Source organism: Prionailurus bengalensis, chromosome E4, assembly GCF_016509475.1.
Source record: "Prionailurus bengalensis isolate Pbe53 chromosome E4, Fcat_Pben_1.1_paternal_pri, whole genome shotgun sequence".
In the NCBI taxonomy this organism is placed as follows: Eukaryota; Metazoa; Chordata; class Mammalia; order Carnivora; family Felidae; genus Prionailurus; species Prionailurus bengalensis.
In genome coordinates, this window is record NC_057360.1 from 9,519,884 (window position 1) to 9,537,472 (window position 17,589).

Consider the following 17,589-nt stretch of genomic DNA (forward strand, 5'->3'; position numbering starts at 1 on the left):
ATTAAGAACCAGTCTGGGGCACCTGGGTGGCTCAGTCGGTTAAGCGTCTGACTTCGGCTCAGGTCATGATCTCATGGTTCGTGTGGGTTCAAGCCCCGCTTTGGGCTCTGCGCTGACAGCTTGGAGCCTGGAGCTGGCTTCAGACTCTATGTCCCCCCTTTCTCTGCCCCACCCCTGCTTGTGCTCTCTGTCTTTCAAAAATTAATAAACATTAAAAAAAATTTTAATAGATAGAAATTAAGAACCAGTCAACTGTACAATACTTATATATTATAAAAGTCACCTGGGTGACTCAGTTGGTTAAGCGTCCGACTCTTGATTTTGTGGCTCAGGTCATGATCTCAAGGTTCGTGAGATCAAGTCCCACCTCTGCACTGATGATACAGAGCCTGCTTGGGATTCTCTCTCTCCCTCTCTCTCTCTCTGCCCCTCCCACTCATTCTCTCTCTCTCTCTCTCAAAATAAATAAATAAACTTTAAAAACCCTTTGAAATGTAAATAATTCTACAAACATTACCTAGTCTAGTTTTGAAAATCTATTTTTAAAAGTACCCTATAACAATTTCTCCAGTTAGGGAAGTATGAGTAAAAATACAAGTATTGTAAAACACTAAAAAAAGATTTAGAATTAGGACAATGAGAGAGCCCTTCTGTGGCTCAGTAGGTAGAGCAGAGGACTGTAGGTGTGATGGCTAGAGGTAGGACAATCAGAAGAGAATAGAGACCCAGTAGAGCTTACTATTCAGCTAAAAGGGCAGAACAGGGGCCAGAGCTGGACCATAGACTAGCTTCTGAGGACACAGAGGGGCGGTCAACCTTGGGCATAGCCCCTAAGATCTCCCTGGGATAAGGGAATCTCACAAGCAGCTCTTCATTCTTTGGCTGTTTCTCACTCTGAGAGCCTGACAGTAAGACCCCTTTGGTTCTGTGATGATAGTAAAAACACTACAGACTGTAATGAGACAGCAGATAGCTCTGAGAGCTCCCATTAGGGATGAAGGATATCAGAGGTATTTGTGGGGCCATCCTGTAAACTGTCTCGAGCACAAATTCTTAACCTGCATATGTTGGAAAACAACCCCTTCAAACCTCTGTAAGCAGCTAGCCAAACTGAAATTTGGAAAACCTGGCCGAAACCTTTGGCCACTACTCAGAATGTGAGTAAGACCTTCTCCAGGGTGCTAAAAAATATTTTTGTGTAGTGATGGAGGTCAAGCATTGGAGGGATCTTTGGCACTTGGGGCAGGTGGAGATTCCAAACGGACGTACTGGCCCTGGAGTTGCACATGACATCCAGACTGTGCTGCGTGGAGACTAGACTGCACACCTCACCGTCTGGAAAGAGGGAAAGCCACAAGTGCTGATCCAGAAAAACACACCGCTGTCTGCAGTTGTCCCAAAAAGCCTGGCCTCAGGAAAGAACTTGATAAGTAAATTTTTAGATCTGGCCAGTGCTTATTGTTTGAAATTCAGGAGGTCCTTTGATGCTACAGCTGCAGTCCGATCCAGCTGCTCAAGTCCCAAGTTCACTATCCTCGTCAGAAGCATTAAGCCTGCTGGGAGGAAACCAGCATTTCCTCCAAAGTAAGGAGCTCGGTCTCGTATACCTTTTGTTAGCTTTATGCCTAATTTCTTTAAAATTTTTTGTTGCTTTTGTAAAGACATCTTTTCCATCTGTTCCCCTATTATATTACCTAATTTGTTTTGTTCATGTAACGGAACGCAAGGAAGGCAACATTGCATAGGGTTCAAAGTGCAAGCTTTAGAGCCAGGCCGCCTGAGGTTTGAATCCTGGCTGTTCCTATTCTAGCTCTAGGAGCCTAGGAATTACCTAATCACTCTGCCTCAGTTTCCACACCTAAAGGTGGGCACAGTATTCGTACTTACCTCAGGGTTGTTGTAAGAATTAAACTGTACTATGTAAAAGTACGTGAAAGCCCTTGACACAGTAGCAGACACTTAATAAAAGCATGTGATAGCTGTTATTATGCTGATCTTGTATAGAGCAACGTTGCTAAACTTAGTAATTCTAATAGTTTGTGTAAGTTTATCCAATAGTTTATGTTAGATGCTCGATGTAGGCAACCATATTGTCTGAAGGTAGGGGAACGTTGTTTTCCTTCTTTTTTTTTTTTTTTTTATTTTTTTAATGTTTATTTGTTGTTGAAGGACAGAGAGACAGAGCATGAGTAGGGGACGGGAGAGAGAGAGGGAGACACAGAATCCGAAGCAGGCTCCAGGCTCTGAGCTGTCAGCACACAGCCGGATATGGGGCTCGAACCCACAAGCTATGAGATCATGACCTGAGCTGAAGTCCGACGCTCAGCAGACTGAGCCATCCAGGCACCCCTAGATTTCTTTTTTTAATTTCCAATTCCATTCCCTGATTATTTGGGTTTCCTATGTTTTCTTATATTATTTTTTGTTAATTGATGTGTTTTTCTGTATACTTGTCCATTTCCTAAGTTTTCAAAGGAGCTCTGTGTTGATAGGTACTTATTTGTGGGGTCAGGGTGGGCTGCTGAAGGTAGATGGCTGCTTTGCATATGGGTGGACGGAAGATAACACGGTTACAATTTTTCTGACACCTCAAAGAATGACCCCCACCTCTTGCCTAATTCACGGAAGCTTTATTCCAAAGAAAACTCCGGAGGGTCACGTGATAAAGGAAAGCCCGAGTTGTAGGTTCTTTAATATTGGGTCCCAGCTTTTCCACCACTTCTTTCTAAAGAGGCAGTTTGGGTTCTTGGATTTGCAAACCCAATTTGGGTTGCCCGGTCTCCCTTCGGGCAATTGGAGCGATCGCCGACCTGGGATGTCTACGTTCAGCCCCACCCAAGGGTACCCTGCCAAGGCTGCTCTAGGGCAGCCCCCAATAATTTCTGCGTGGAGAAAAAGGAACCCCCTCCCGGCCCGGGCGGGTCCTGCCCCTCCCCGAGGAGGTGGTGGTCCAGTGGTGACCAGCCGGCTGTTGGACTGGAAGTGACATCGCACAGGTTTCGGTAGCCTCGAGCGCAGAACGGCCTTTCCGCCCGGGGCCAGCCCACACGCTGGCCTCGGTCCCGTCCCCTTGGCCTAAGTTGAGTGTCGCGAGCAGCGACGCACGTGCGTGCTGGGCTCTAACAAGTCCCAAGAACCCACCTGCTCTGGCGGCGAGGTCGGTGGGCCTGGTCCCGCGGGAAGGACATTCTGTGCGGTCGCCCAAGTCCTGGGGGCGACTCAGCGAACTCCGGGTCCTAGCGCCGCGCACACGCCCCTCGGATTTCAAGTCCCGCCTCCCGCAGGCGTGGATGGAACCGGTAGGTGGCTTTGGGCAGAGGAATCTTTCTGCGGAGCCGGGCAGTGCTGGGTATGGCACCAGAGCACCTGTCTCCGAGAAGCAAGGCAAAGATTCAGAGCTGGTCCCCGCCGCGGCCGAGGCGTCCCGCAGCAGCTCCGCCCGTCTTTCCTACCTGCGGGAGGGACCGCGCGGGCGCGCACCGACTGGCCGGTGGCTGCTGGCCGGCCACAAGGGGGTGGTGTGCGCTAATCCCTCCTCCGGGATGCCGGGGCTGCCGGCGAGGATTTCGGGTCTTAGGCATCCGAGTCCGGAGCACCGCACCCCTCTCCCCGCCCCTCTGGAAGCTACGATTGGCCACTGGCGGGGCTCGGGTGGCCCCTTGGTAGGTCGCCGCTTTCCTCCATCGGATTTGAAGCCTTCCGACCCCCACACCTTGGACGTCCAAAGGTGGGTGTTCTCAGACCCTCCAAGAATTTTGAAGGACGCTGCCCACTGGACTGTTCAGGTTTAACTGGTCGACAGTGACCGCACATTAGGCCACCATCAAGCTTCTGCCAGCGATGGACTCAAAAGCATTGCCAAACTCCCGACAAGGTTGTTACCTACAGGAAGAAATTGAATTGCCATATTTGGGAGCAGTCTGGGAGCTGAGGACCAAAGGGGCCTTAGAGCGGTGGGGATGGTGAAGGCCTGCAAAGCTCACCCAACCCTGAGAGCTCGGGCTTGGAAGGAGAAAGAGAGCAGGAAGTCCCCTGTGAGCTGCCTTTCTCATCAGACCCTAATCAGTAAAGATAGCTGGCTCCTGCTAGGAGCCAGGCAAAGCTACTGACGTTCCCTCCTTTAGTCCAGACCATAACCCACTGGAGGTACCAACGGCTGCTATCTGCATGCCACAGGGGAGGAAACTGAGGCCCAGGAAAAGTAAGTTGTCCTAGGTTATAAAATGAGTGGTAGAGGTAAGACTGGAACCCAGGTCTGACTGATCCCAGCCCACGGACTTATCTCCTTTGCCGTGATAACCATAATAATAAACGTTAACTCCCCTGAGCACTTAATGTGTGCCAAAGCATCGAGCGGAATGTTTTCGTAATGCTTTGTTTAATCTCCACAACAACCCTATGAGGAAGGTGCGGTTATTATCACACTACCTTACATTTACATCACGTAGGGGCCACTTTTAGGCAACAGACTTGAGCAATGGAAACTTGAACAAGGCAGGGCCCACAGCCACCACCTGAGCTGAATGAATTAAGCCACCCACCTGCAGACCTCCGTAGGCCCTAACTGACCAATAGGCCACTTACAACCAGGCAGTTACCAAAAAAGGACACTTGCGAACTTTCCCATAACTCCTCACTCTGCCCTTTAACTACAGCCCCCACCCACGGCTGCTTCCCGGCAGACAGTCTCTCCTTTGCTATCCTGCCCGCTGCTCCCTCGCGGTGTATCCGATAAACTTCTATCTCCTTTGCTCTTCCTTGGGTGAATTCTTTCACCACGCGTGCCCCAGGCCTCCACCCAATCAGGTCGCCCCAGGTACAGTACCTTGTTAATACCATAGTACTCTGTTTCATCCCCCCCACAACTCTCTGAGGTGGGTACCATTCTTATCACTCTTATCTGACGGGGAGATAAATTGTCTTGGAGGGGTGAGAAACTTGCCTGCAGTTAGTTACACAGCTAATCCCTGGCATAGTTGGAGTTGAGCCCAGCCAGTCCCACTCCCGAGCAGATACGCTAGCTACCGTGTTCTAGTGCTCACTCTATTATGGGTTGTGCGAAGTAAGGGAGATGATTCATTTTCAGAAATAGCAAATAAAAGCTGTGCTGTCTAATTAACAATAGGTTTACAACCTATTGGAAGTATGTACGAACCCATGCCCCCACCCCACCCCGGCCTTACAATGGAGTCCCAAACCTTAGACATTTCACTTCCTGGTTCTTCTTCCCGCCCCACCCCCCAACCTCTTTGTTTCAGAGGCTTATTTTCACAGGCTTCCTGGTTCTTCTTCCTCCCCCCCCCCCCTTTGTTTCACAGGCTTTGCAACGAGCAGAGGGAGGAGGAACTGAAAGTCCCTGCGTCACCTCAGGGAATGTACATTTGTTCCAAACAGACTACTTTTTGCCTTGCATGGGCATAGGCGACACCCAGGTAAGGCTGTAACCTCTGTAGTGCTAGGCCAATGAGGAACCAGGGGAGGGACCTGCGTGCTGGGAGATAAATTGTCTGCTGTGACTGCCCCAGTGTGCCTGTCCATCAGACACCCGCTCCTGCAAGAACATTGATTAAAGCCTTGCTTTGCTGTGCTCCGAGTCTCCGCATCCCTCCTTTGACTGGGTCGGCAGGGTGATTTCTCACAGGTGTTTCAGACCACCTCTTCCCAAGGATTTCATCTGAGACAAGCTGAAGAACAGTGAAAATTCCCGATGCCCTCCAACCACTACAGCCGACGTCATCCTTTCAACCATCTGCCATTAGCTCCCTGCAATCCCATGATTCCTGCACACTGTGGGGACAGAGCTCATGCACATCCTGTATCCGTGTTACAATAGACTCCTCTACGTGCTGCCCTGGCCTCAGCCTGTGCACATCAGCCAGGTTAGGAGATTTAGGCAGAATATTCTTTTCTTTCTTTCTATTTTTATTTTTATTTTTAGCAAAAAAAAAAAAAATGTCTGGTGCCTGGGTTTATTGCCTCCCCCAGTTACCACGTGTCCTGAAGAGTCCCAACCTAGAAAATAATGTCTGAACGGTTGACTCCAGTCCAGGAACACGAGGCAAGTTCCATCCAGGTTTCTCCCACATGGAAGTAGAGCTATTGCCTGTTCTATGTGTTATTTGAAGCAAACTCTGTGACATTGTATCTGTTGGCTTTACTCTTAGGTTCCCCGGTAGGGTTCTCGAGGCTTGGGACTTCAAAACAAAACGAAAACAAGCAAATAAAACATGCTACTCCTCCATCATTATGATCTGTTGGGACCCTCTGTTTAAATTTGTGTGTGGAGAAGGTTACGGCCGGTGTAAACCAGATTCATGAAATTTGGCTGCTTCTAGGACAAGTGACTTTGAGGGACGTCTGTCTAATACCAAATGGACAGTAACGGGAGGTCACTTCATTACTAGCTATGAGGCGCTGCTAAGCAGCCTCATACCCCACAGTACCTACAGAATTGCTGGGAGACTGGGACGACGGGGTTTTGTAGGATGCCAGTAACAGGGGCCTCGGCCTTTTCTTTATGTGCCAGTTGGAAGGAGGGCACCGTCTACCTAAGGCCCATCACCGCCAGCTTCTGATCAGATGATAATGTTAATAACCAGTTACCAAGCACTTAATATATCCACCACAAATTACTCTCATATCCAATCCAGTCAGGTGGTTTCCATGTCATGAGGGGACCCCTAGGAACCAAACAGCCCAGGGCAATAGAATTGATTCTAGTTGCTTACTCTGGGGAGCTCCAAGGGACCTAGGGGAGACATGAAAGGTATCCACCCTCCATTTCTGAAATCTGGTAAGGCCCAAGATGACTGGAGTTTGCTTTCTCTAACAGAATTATTTGTGTTTAATTTGCCCCAGTAGAACTTTGATGAAAGTAGTTTCTCAGCTTTGGTGTTAGAATCACCTGAGGAAATTTCCAGTAACTCCATGCCCAAGCCACACTCCAGACTGATTAAATTAGAATGTCTGCAAAATGAAACCGAGGTATCGGTATGTTTCGAAGCGCCCCTCCCCCAACCAGGTGATTTCAGTGTGCAACCGTTCCTCACGGTTTTCCTCCTAAACCCCCCCGAGTGGTTTACGATGCAGAGCGCCTATGGCACCTGTTAGAGCAGAGGTCTGAGGGCCGGGAACCTCAAACATTCCTGGAGGGAGTGAATGCCGCTGTGACTGAATTAAAAGAGGCAAGTTCCAAGGTGTTTGCGACGGCTCAAATCAGAGACCAATTTTACAGGATCACTTTATGCAAAGGAATATAGATGTGTTGAGGACATTCGAGGTTGGAGGTGAGTTGGCCTCGGTCATGCGGTGGAGACTGAGCCTGGGCCTGGCTCCTCTGATAAAAGTAGTCTCCTCTGATAACCAGCTATACGCTGCCCTTTGGTTGTCCTTGAACTTTAAGAAAATACCCACCCAAAGTGAAAATCCGGTTGGGGCTAAGCTGTGGGGATCAGGGACGAGTACAGGGTGAACTGGTAAAACAGGAGCAGTGACCTACCTTGTTTAGGCTGACAGGGTGGCTGGGCATCGCGGGACACAGTCCGCGGTGACATGAGCAGGGGTCACAGGCGGGGCAAGGAGCAGCGTCCAGAGCCAGTGTGGCAGAAACACAGTGGCATCAAAGGCTGACTAGCACTTGTATGAATCCCCCTGCCCTGGGGACTGCCCAAGTCCCTCTCATCCCCGAACGTGGGGCTGGAGGTTCTGTGTGAATGGATGGGAGAGAGGGGCTAGGAGGCGTTATTATCCGGACGTTGCTAACCACCTGTACTGATGAGCCGGTGAAGCCTACCGCATATTGGTATAATCAAATGGCACAGGAGTATACCTCAAGCCCAACTCAGATTTCCCATTAAAACAAAGCCCCACTCCCAACCATGCGTAAGTTTCTCTTGGGGCCGTAAGTGTCGGATAGGCATCTTTATGATTGCTGCAGGGAAGAAAGTGTGTGAGTAGCACTCTCTCCCCACACACACAAAAAAGGTATCCTGGCAAGCAGATCTCCAAACCATCAGGACACTTTATATGTAATACATGTTATATTAGATAGTAAGTTCTTTGACTAAAAGGCTGTTCCCTGGCTGGTGCATTCATGACTAGCAATGACCGAGTCAAGCTCATGCTTGTCTGAATCCATATTGTCTTTGAACTATTTTGTCTCTGGCCTCCCTGAAATGAAAACACTGGGGAAAAAAGAGCCAATAACCTCCACCGAGAGAAACAGTGTCATTTTGAAACATCTGTAACAACCTGTTTACCTTTTTCAAAATCCTCACCAACAGAGTCTCGCTATCCCTCTAGTCATAATTTCAAGCACTTTGTCTCCATAGTGATGATTCAGGCTCCCGTTGCCATGGTGATCATTCTATGAGCTAAACACTTCCATCAATTCTTCCCTTCCTTCCCATTACCATCGTCAATGCCACAGTCCAGGTGCTTATTATGTCTTCAGTACCTAGCACCGAACCTGACAAATAATAGGTGGTCACTGTATTAAAATAGCTCTTACCTGATGTTTCCACCTCCAGGCTTTGTCCTGTGGGTTTTTACCCTTTATCTTCTTCTTCTTCCTTTTTTTTTTTTCCTTTGCTGGAATTTTCAAATTGCCAAAGCAAACGTATGCTCATTTTAGACAACTCAAACAATACAGATGTCTACAAAGTTAAAGTAAACATTCCTCTCCTCTCCAAAATTAATTCTGGCTGGATCAATGATGTAAACATAAAAAACGAAAGAAGTTAGAAGGATTTATGATCTGTGATAAGCAAGATCATTTTCAGTAAGAATGAACTCCAGAAGCCATCAAGAAACAAAATATATTTGACCATATAAACATTGCTAAAGCTGCACGGGAAAGGGGCAATACTCCAGAAAGCAAACGACAAGATGCACAACCTCACTCATAATTAAATAAATGCAAATAAACTACAGTGAATAAAGATATGAGATTGTTGTTTCACCGATCTGATTGGCAAACATCAATTTTTAGTGGTGCCTGTTTCTGCAAGACTGAGGAGAAAGGGAGCCTTTTCATAAACTGTTGGTGAAAATGTACATTGGTGCATTCTTTCTGGAGGGTACTTTGACAATATGTATCAGAACTAAAAATGCCCATCTCCTTTTACCATTAATCCCTCTGCCTTAAATTTACCCCATATATAGTTGCAAATGTTGAGCAAGATGTACGTACCTGTTTACCTATGTAATGCTACATTGTTTGGAAGCAGCAAAAGATTGGAAACATTCAGTGTTCAAAAGTAGGGGTCAAACTAACTGAATTACAGTAAACCTATAGAATGGACTAAGGATGACCCTGGTAGTTCTATATCCTCAAGAGTCAAAAGAACAAGTAGCAGGACAGCGAGTAACATTTTTACAAGAATAAATGTATATGTGATGTGAATATAGGCATTAAAATATTTTTTGGCAATAGGGGTGCTTGGGTAGCTCAGTCAGTTAAGTATTTGAATTCACTCAGGTCATGATCTCACCGTTCATGAGTTCAAGCCCCACGTCGGGCTCTGTGCTGACGGCTCAGAGCCTGGAGCCTGCTTCAGATTCCGTGTCCTCTCCCTCCCTCTCTCTCTCTCTCTCTCTCTCTCTCTCTCTCTGCCCCTCCCCCACTCGTGCTCTGTCTTGCTCTGTCTCTCGAAAAATAAATGTTAAACAAATTTTAAATACTTTTTGGCAATAAATTACAGGAAACAGTTATCAGTGGGATGTGAGCTGGTGTGAAGAAAGGAAAAAAATGTTCACTTTTATGTATGTGTTCACTTGGTAAATTTTCCATCTTATACATGTTTCATGTACGACCTTTCAAAAACTGACCACAGGAGTTTCCCTTTCTCTACTTCTCCAACAGCAATGCCCAGAGATACTTTTTACTTTTAGCTTTTTTTTTCTATATGTAGATAAGAAAGATACAAATATGCATTTTTGCACATGCACAATGACAGTGTTTTGTTGTTATAAAAATGGGATTTATATAGTTCTGCAATTTGCTTTTCCTAATTTATATATAATTCACATCTTTCCATGTAAAGACATACTGCATAAAATTTCGTAGCTAATTAGCTGCCTACACTCTCTGATTCACTGATTGAGCACATGTGCATTAAGCACCAAACAGATGCCAGGCCTTGTGCCAGGCAAATGGGGACGAAATGTTGAATCAAACAGTCCCTGTCCTCAGGAGGCTCACGCCCTAGCAGAGGAGAGGAACGAGTAAATGTATGTGGTCGGGGTGGTCCTTGCAGTGAGTACCTACCCCACCCAACTTGGGATTCAGGGGACTTCTGAACCTGCTTTTTCCTCAAGCACCCACAGCAGTGCATGGACAGAATTTTCCTCATTCTAGGGTGTTTTCTAATAGGCTTTATTTTTTATAGCAGTTTGAGGTTCACAGCAAAACTGAGAAGAATACGCAGAGTTTCCAAATACCCCTTGCCCGTACGTACATAATGTCCCCCCACTATCAACATCCCGCATTAGAGTGGTACATTTGTTACCATCGTTGTAATTGTCCTTATCAGCCAAAGTCCATAGTTTATATCAGGTTTCACTCTTGGTGTTGTACGTTCTATGGTTTTTGACAAATGCATCAGGACATTATGGCATCATTGTAGAACCATACAGAATAATTTCATTGCCTTAAAAGCCCTCTGTGGTCTGCCTATTCATCCCCTCCCTACTTCCTAATCCCTGGCAACACTGATCTTTTCACTGTCTCCAAAGTTTTGCCTTTTCCAGAATGTTATATAATCGGCATATACAACATGCAGCCTTTTTAGATTGGCTTCTTTCACTTAGTAAGATGCATTTAAGTTCCCTCAATGTCTTGTCAAGGCTTGATAGCTCATTTCTTTTTAGCACTGAATAATATTCCATTGTATGGGTATGCCACGGCTGATTTACCCATTCCCCTGCTGAAGTACATCTTTGGTTGCTTCCAAGTTTTGGCAAGTATGAATAAAGCTGCTACAAACATGCACGTGCAGATTTTTGTGTGAACATCACTTTTCAGCTCCCGTGGGTAAACACCAAGGAGTGCAGTTGCTGGATTGTATGGTGAGATTATATTTAGTTTTGTAAGAAACCACCAAACTTCAAAAGTGGTATAGCACAGTGTATTTTTGAAATGACTTCGTCTTGTCCCCACAGTACCTATAAGAGGTTATGCTTTCAGAGACTCCAGAAACTTCCCTGCTCAGACAACGTTTTCCCTCTCACTGAAGATGGCTCTCCCTCTGCCCTTATGTTCCATATTCTTAGTTTGAGTCTTTGAACTCTGTCAAAATGCAAACCCCTATACAATCGGTAACAATTTTCATTGTTATCAATTAGGCATATTGTGAACAGGAATAAACACACTGAGAGTGTTTTGATAAAGCATGAAGTGAAGGTTAAGGGGAAGAAGTACAGTATATACAACTGGTCTATCTTCTTCTCCCAGGAGTGTTTGCTGTATCCAGAGAGACAGATTGGTCCCGTTTAATCTAATAAACGGAGAAGGAGCTAACAGTCACCAGGCTCTGGACTGGAACGGGGGATACAGAGGTGAAGAGCTCAGTGTGTGTCCTTGTGGAACTCACCACCCAGGTATGTACAAACACACTTTTGATATAACATAAGTACTATAATTGCAAAAACCATTTATTGTTGATGTTTAAATAGTCTGCCTGGTTGTCAGTTGATGTGTCAAATCATGTATTGCAATGTTTGATGCAGAAAATATGGTTGGCACTAACTGAGGAATTAACCACAGAAGTTTAGCAATGAGCATGACTGACCCAGCCTGGAGGGTCTGAGATGTCTTCACAGAGCAGGCAACATACTCAACCGTATATTGACCATTCCTAGCACGGGGAGAGACAGGTTTTAAGGCAGACAGGTCAGTATAGGCAAAGATGTGGAAGTGAGAAAGAGCATGGTCTGTTGGGAGAAAGAACAGGGTCGGGAGTGGCCACAAGAAAAGGTGTCTGTGTTGGGAGGGGCCGGAGGGATGGGGTGGTACAAGAAAGGATTAAAGGACTTTTACATCATGGGCAAGAAGTTGACCTCGTACAGTAGACCTGTGCTGTCCAGCAGGATAGCCACTAACCATACATGTCTCTTGAGTGTAGGAAATGTGGCAAGTGCAGCTGAGGGGCAGAATCTTTTTAATTTAAAAATGGAAGTATTCTAGGGCACCTGGGTGGCTCAGTGGGGTAAGCATCTGACCCTTGATTCGGCTGGGGTCATGATATCGTGGTTCCTGGGATCGAGCTTCACAGCCAGCTCTGTGCTGACAGCGAGGAGCCTGCTTGGAATTCTCCCTCTCTCCCTCTCTCTCCGCCCCTCCCCCGCTTGAGGGCACACAGGCTTTCTCTTAAAATAAATAAACTTTAAAAAATGGAAGTAGTCTAAACTAAGTAGAGGTAGATTGCATGTTGATAATATTTTAGATATGTTGGGTTAAATAAAATACATTATTGAAATTAATTTCAACTATTTCTTTTTACCTTTTAAGCATGAGGCTACTAGAACCTTTAAAATTACATGTTTAGGGGCGCCTGGGTGGCTCAGTCAGTTAAGCATCCAGCTTTAGCTCAGGTCATGATCTCAGGATTTGTGGGTTCGAGCCCCATGTCGGGCTCTGTGCTGACAGCTCAGAGCCTGGAACCTGCTTTGGATTCTGTGTCTTCCTGTATCTCTGCCCCTCCCCTGCTCGTGCTTTGTCTCTGTCTCTGTCTCTGAGAAATAAATAAACATTAAAAAATTTTTAAATTACATGTTTAGCTCATGTATATTTCTTTTGGACAGTGCTGCCATAGGCAGTTGGGAATCATTGAGAGTTTTTGTGCAGAGGAAAGAATGTGATCAAGTTGGGATTTTGTAATTGCAAATCTGAGAGTGGAGTGAAGGACGGCTTGGTGGGAGAGGGCACCTGGGAGTAAGGTGACCAACCAGTTAGAAGGCTATCGCTAGGGTTCACTTGAGAGTCAATAAGGACATACATGAGGCAGCAGGAATAGAGTGGAGGAGTTATACTGAAAATATATTTAGGAAGGGAAGTTGAGAGGGCTTAGTAATGGATTGGCTCTGGGGATGTGTTGTACAATAAAAGAATTTAGCTTTTGTTCCTGCTTCCTGGGAGATAATCTCAAAACCCTTGGAATCTCCCAAGTGATAGGAGTGTCTTTGTTATTCATGGTGGACCCCTTGGACCACACTTGAGTTATGCTAATGAAGTTGCTCATGGTGGGCTTCTAGATAGTTTCAGGATGGGGGCTAACCATGCCAGAAAGACCCACCATATGATTGGGGGTTGGGGCTTTGAGCTAAGTGATATCAGCTGGACCTCCCAACCTTGGGGAAGGAAGGAGGGTTTCACATTTGGGACCTTCCCAGACCTTTTACTATGGTTTCTTTTGGGGGCTAGTCTTGATGTGAATCCTTTATTATAAACTATAATCAGAAGTATAACACTTTCCTGAGTTCTGTGAGTCATTCCAGTGAATTATCAAACCTGAAGGGGCTATGGAAAACCCTTCCATTTTTAGCCTATTGTGGTTGGCATCTGAAGTGAGAGCAGTCTAATGGGGGGATGTGCCCTTAACCTATGAAATCTAATCTAATTCTGTAGAGCTAGTGTCGGAGTTGCTCTGCAGGGTAAGAGAGAACAGGTTGAGGATGATTCCACAGATTCTAAATTAAAAATGTAGGGAATTCAGTAGAAGATGCAGATCTGAGTCACAGCAAGGGAGGACGGATTGAGTGCTATTCCTGTCAACTTTGAGGAGGCCATTGTCTTCAGGAGACTTGTTGAGATGTCTAGGAAGCTACACAGTTGGAGTTCAGGAGAGAATCTGGGCTGCAGAAGAAGATTTTGGAGTGCCCCACGTACAGGATGTGGAAATAGGGATTTTTCTGCCTTTGTGTCCTCTAAAGCCCCCTTGCTCCTCCCATCCACAGTCCTCCTGCTAGACAGATCTTCCTGCGCCTTTGCCTCTTCCACCAAAACTGCATCCAAGTTATTCCTTCCTCTGCGTGCTCTTCCCACTCTGGCCTAAAGTGATCCCTAGAACTTCCCTCCTGCCCAAGTGTTGAGCCAATGATCTGGATAGGGTAGATAACCAGGTGGCTGGAAGCACACCCTCCCCACCCTGTGTGCAGCCCATCTGCTCATACCAATTTGCATCTGATAATCTGCCTACGCGACTCCCTTTTCACCTCTTCTTCTGGATGGTGAGGACACATCTTTGAACCTTTGCAAGGTTAAGCTTGTCTTATCACTCGTACATTACATAACATGATGAGATAGCTCATTGTTTTGAATGCCAAAGGCATTCATATTTCTTTTTCCAAACAAATATTTGAGCACCTAGTGTGTGCTTACTGTTAAAGACATAAAGATGAAAAGACACGGTCGCGACCTCCAAGGAGTTCACGGTCTGAGGGAATTCAAACACTTATATGCTCACCAAATTCTTTTGATCGTTTGATTATGTATAAATTTTATTTGAGGAGGCTATCTAATATAAATCCATTTTATAAGCTGACAGGGGTTAGTATATTCAAGATGAAACCGTTTTGCTGACTTCTCAAGAATTGCCCATGGAAGAAACTGGATGTCAGAAAATTAAATGTTTCTTAATTTTTGGTTTTTTAATTGACACCAAATGTTTATTTCTTTTGTTTGTTTGTTTAGCATTTCTTCATATCCTATCTATCTATCTATCTATCTAATCTATCATCTATCTATACAAGCTTCTCCCTACCCAACCCCCTTTCCACTGCTCTAGCACTACTGTGAATATGGACAAGTGGTCTAGGGAAAAAGAAAGTTATTTTGGGATAAGCTCTATGAAAACATAATGCAAATAGATCTATAGGAGTTCCAAAGATCGCCATCAAGGTCAAAGGATGATGTGAGAATCGGCTCTATTCTCTTGCTGCTTTGGACTGTTCAAAACCTGGCAGCATCCACATCACCTGGAGCTTTGTTAGAAATGCAGAATCTCAGGGGCGCCTGGGTGGCTCAGTCAGTTAAACATCAAACTCTTGAGTTTGGCTCAGGTCATGATCTCATGGTTCATGGGTTCAAGGCCCACATCCCTCTCTGCACTGACAGTGAGGAGCCTGCTTGGGATTCTCTCTCTCCCTCTCTCTGTCCCTCCTCCACTCATTCTCTCTCTCTGTCTCTGTCTCTCTCTCTCTCTCAAAATAAAGTAAACTTTTAAAAAATTCAGAATCTCAGGCCCTACCAAGACCTACTAAATCGGAATCTGTATTTTTTTTTAAGATTTTATTTTTAAATAATCTCCATACCCCGAATGGAGCTCAAACTCATAACCCTAAGATCAAGAATCACAGGTTCCACTGACTGAGCTAGCCAGGTGCCCCCAGAATCTGAATTTTTAACAAGATCACCAGCGATTTAGAATTTGAGAAGCACATAAAATTTGCACATAAAATTTGAGAAGCACTGCTCAGAGAATTTCATGTGGAGTTTTGTGAAATGCTATTACTATGCAAGGGAAATTAAATTTCAGTCCCACTGTAAACACTGACTGCTTGGTAAAGACTCTTGATGTGGTGGTGATCATTTTTAATGAGCTGGTGGAGAAAAGAGCTACCTCTTGCTTAAACACATTCTCCCACCTTAAATGTGGAGAAGAATCTTGAAAGAAGGAACTTTCTTTGCTCAGCACAATTGTACAGATGGGCTGTGTATTCAAGGTGGCCCTGAGCAAAGTGAACTCAGTTTCTCCATTTCTTGGGATGGAGTTGGGGGAAGAAGTTGGTCACATGAGCGACAAGACTCACTTATCACTACCTGAATGTCAGGACTGTTTTAGAGCACAATGTATCCTCTCTTTTGCTGACTTAAGAATTCAGATTTCAGAATTCAGAATTCAGATTTTCTTTCCTTGGGTTTCAGCTCTTAAAGGTTTTGCTTGGGATTCAGATGTGTACCTTCTTTTGAGTTAGATGCCTTCGGACTCGAGGGCTAATGGTTTGGTTTGTCTCTTGGAACTTGATTATATTATAATTATTCAGTCACTCTGGGAACCAGGAGCTCATGGAAACTCCACTGATTAAGATATATGGGTTGTAGGTCCTTGCTGTGCCCCTGTATTAATTTCCTGTGGCTGCATTAATACATCACCATCACCACAAATTTGAGGGTTTTAAACAACAGAAATGTGTTTTCTTACAGTTCTGGAGGACCGAAGTTAGAAACCAATCTGTCTGCAAGGCATGCTCATTCTGAAGGTTCTAGAAAAGAACGTTTCCTTGACTCTTCCATTTCTGGTGGCTCTTGGTGTTCCTTGGCTTTAGGCTACGTAACTCCAATCTCTGTCTCTGTCTTCAGGTGGCTTTCTCTATCTCTGTCTTTTCTCTTCTGTCTCTTATAAGGACATTTGTCATTGAATTCAGGGCCTACCCAGATAGTCCTGGATGATCTCATCTTGAGATCCTTAACTCCATTACACCTTCAAAGATTTTTTCCCCCCAAATCAGGTTACATCCACAGATTCTTATGGTTAGAACATAGACATATTTTGGGGGGAGCTACCATTCAATACACTACAGACCCCAGCAAGCTGTGTGGCTCCGGACAGGACCCCTAAGCCTCAGGGTTTTCATCTATGAGATCTCTTGAACTATAGCACCAACATTTTGTGACTCTAAGAGTCTTTTACTTGAGAGTTCTATCCCTAGGCAAAATAGGACAAATAAAGAAAACACTCTCAAGTATTTACTTTTGTAAAGTAGTCTTTTAAAATCTTTTAATCTTTATGGCTTGCTGTTTTTACATGAATTAACTAATTAAGCAAGTATTGGACCAGGACACAATTCTCAGCAAGGTGTTGCAATACAGTTACAAAGGAAATAATAAGATTCCTGCTGCCCTCTTGGAACTTACATTCCATGTAAGCTCACATTTTATGCCACTGGAAAAGAGAGGCAATAAAGAAGTAACAAGTAAATACTCGAGCTAGCATCACGCACCGTGTAAGAAAATAGAGCGATGGAGAGAGGCACCGGAGAGGTTGACCAGGAAGGCTTCTCCAAGGAAGGGACCTTTAAGCTAAGGTATTAAAATTGAGGAGGAGCGAAGAATAGGGTAGTTCAAGAAACTGACAGGAGGCCACTGAGACTGGAGTAGATTTCTTGAAGCTTCCACGTGATCAATGAATTACGGAGAACGAAAAGTAGCAGCATATGTGCAAAAGCTTGCAGGATTTTAGTTGACAGTATGTCAGTACTGTGATGTGACTGTCACAGGCGTCTGTGTGGTCTTACACTGTGCCGGAAGAAATCTGGTCTCTGGCTCAGGAAAGACGATGGTCCTCCACTGTCCTGTGCTATGTCCTGTCACTATGGAGAACACCCCCATGGTGCTGTGTTCCATTCTGGGCACTGCAGGTGCCCCAAGTAAAAGTAGATCAATTAAAGACCATCTTGGACGGTGCCATGTTTAAAAGAAACCCAAATATCACTCCAAATGACTTTAAAAATAATGTAGATCTTCACTCCGGGTTTTCTTGAAGTCACAATACAGATGTTTATATGAGCATCACAACGAAAAAATCTTAAACA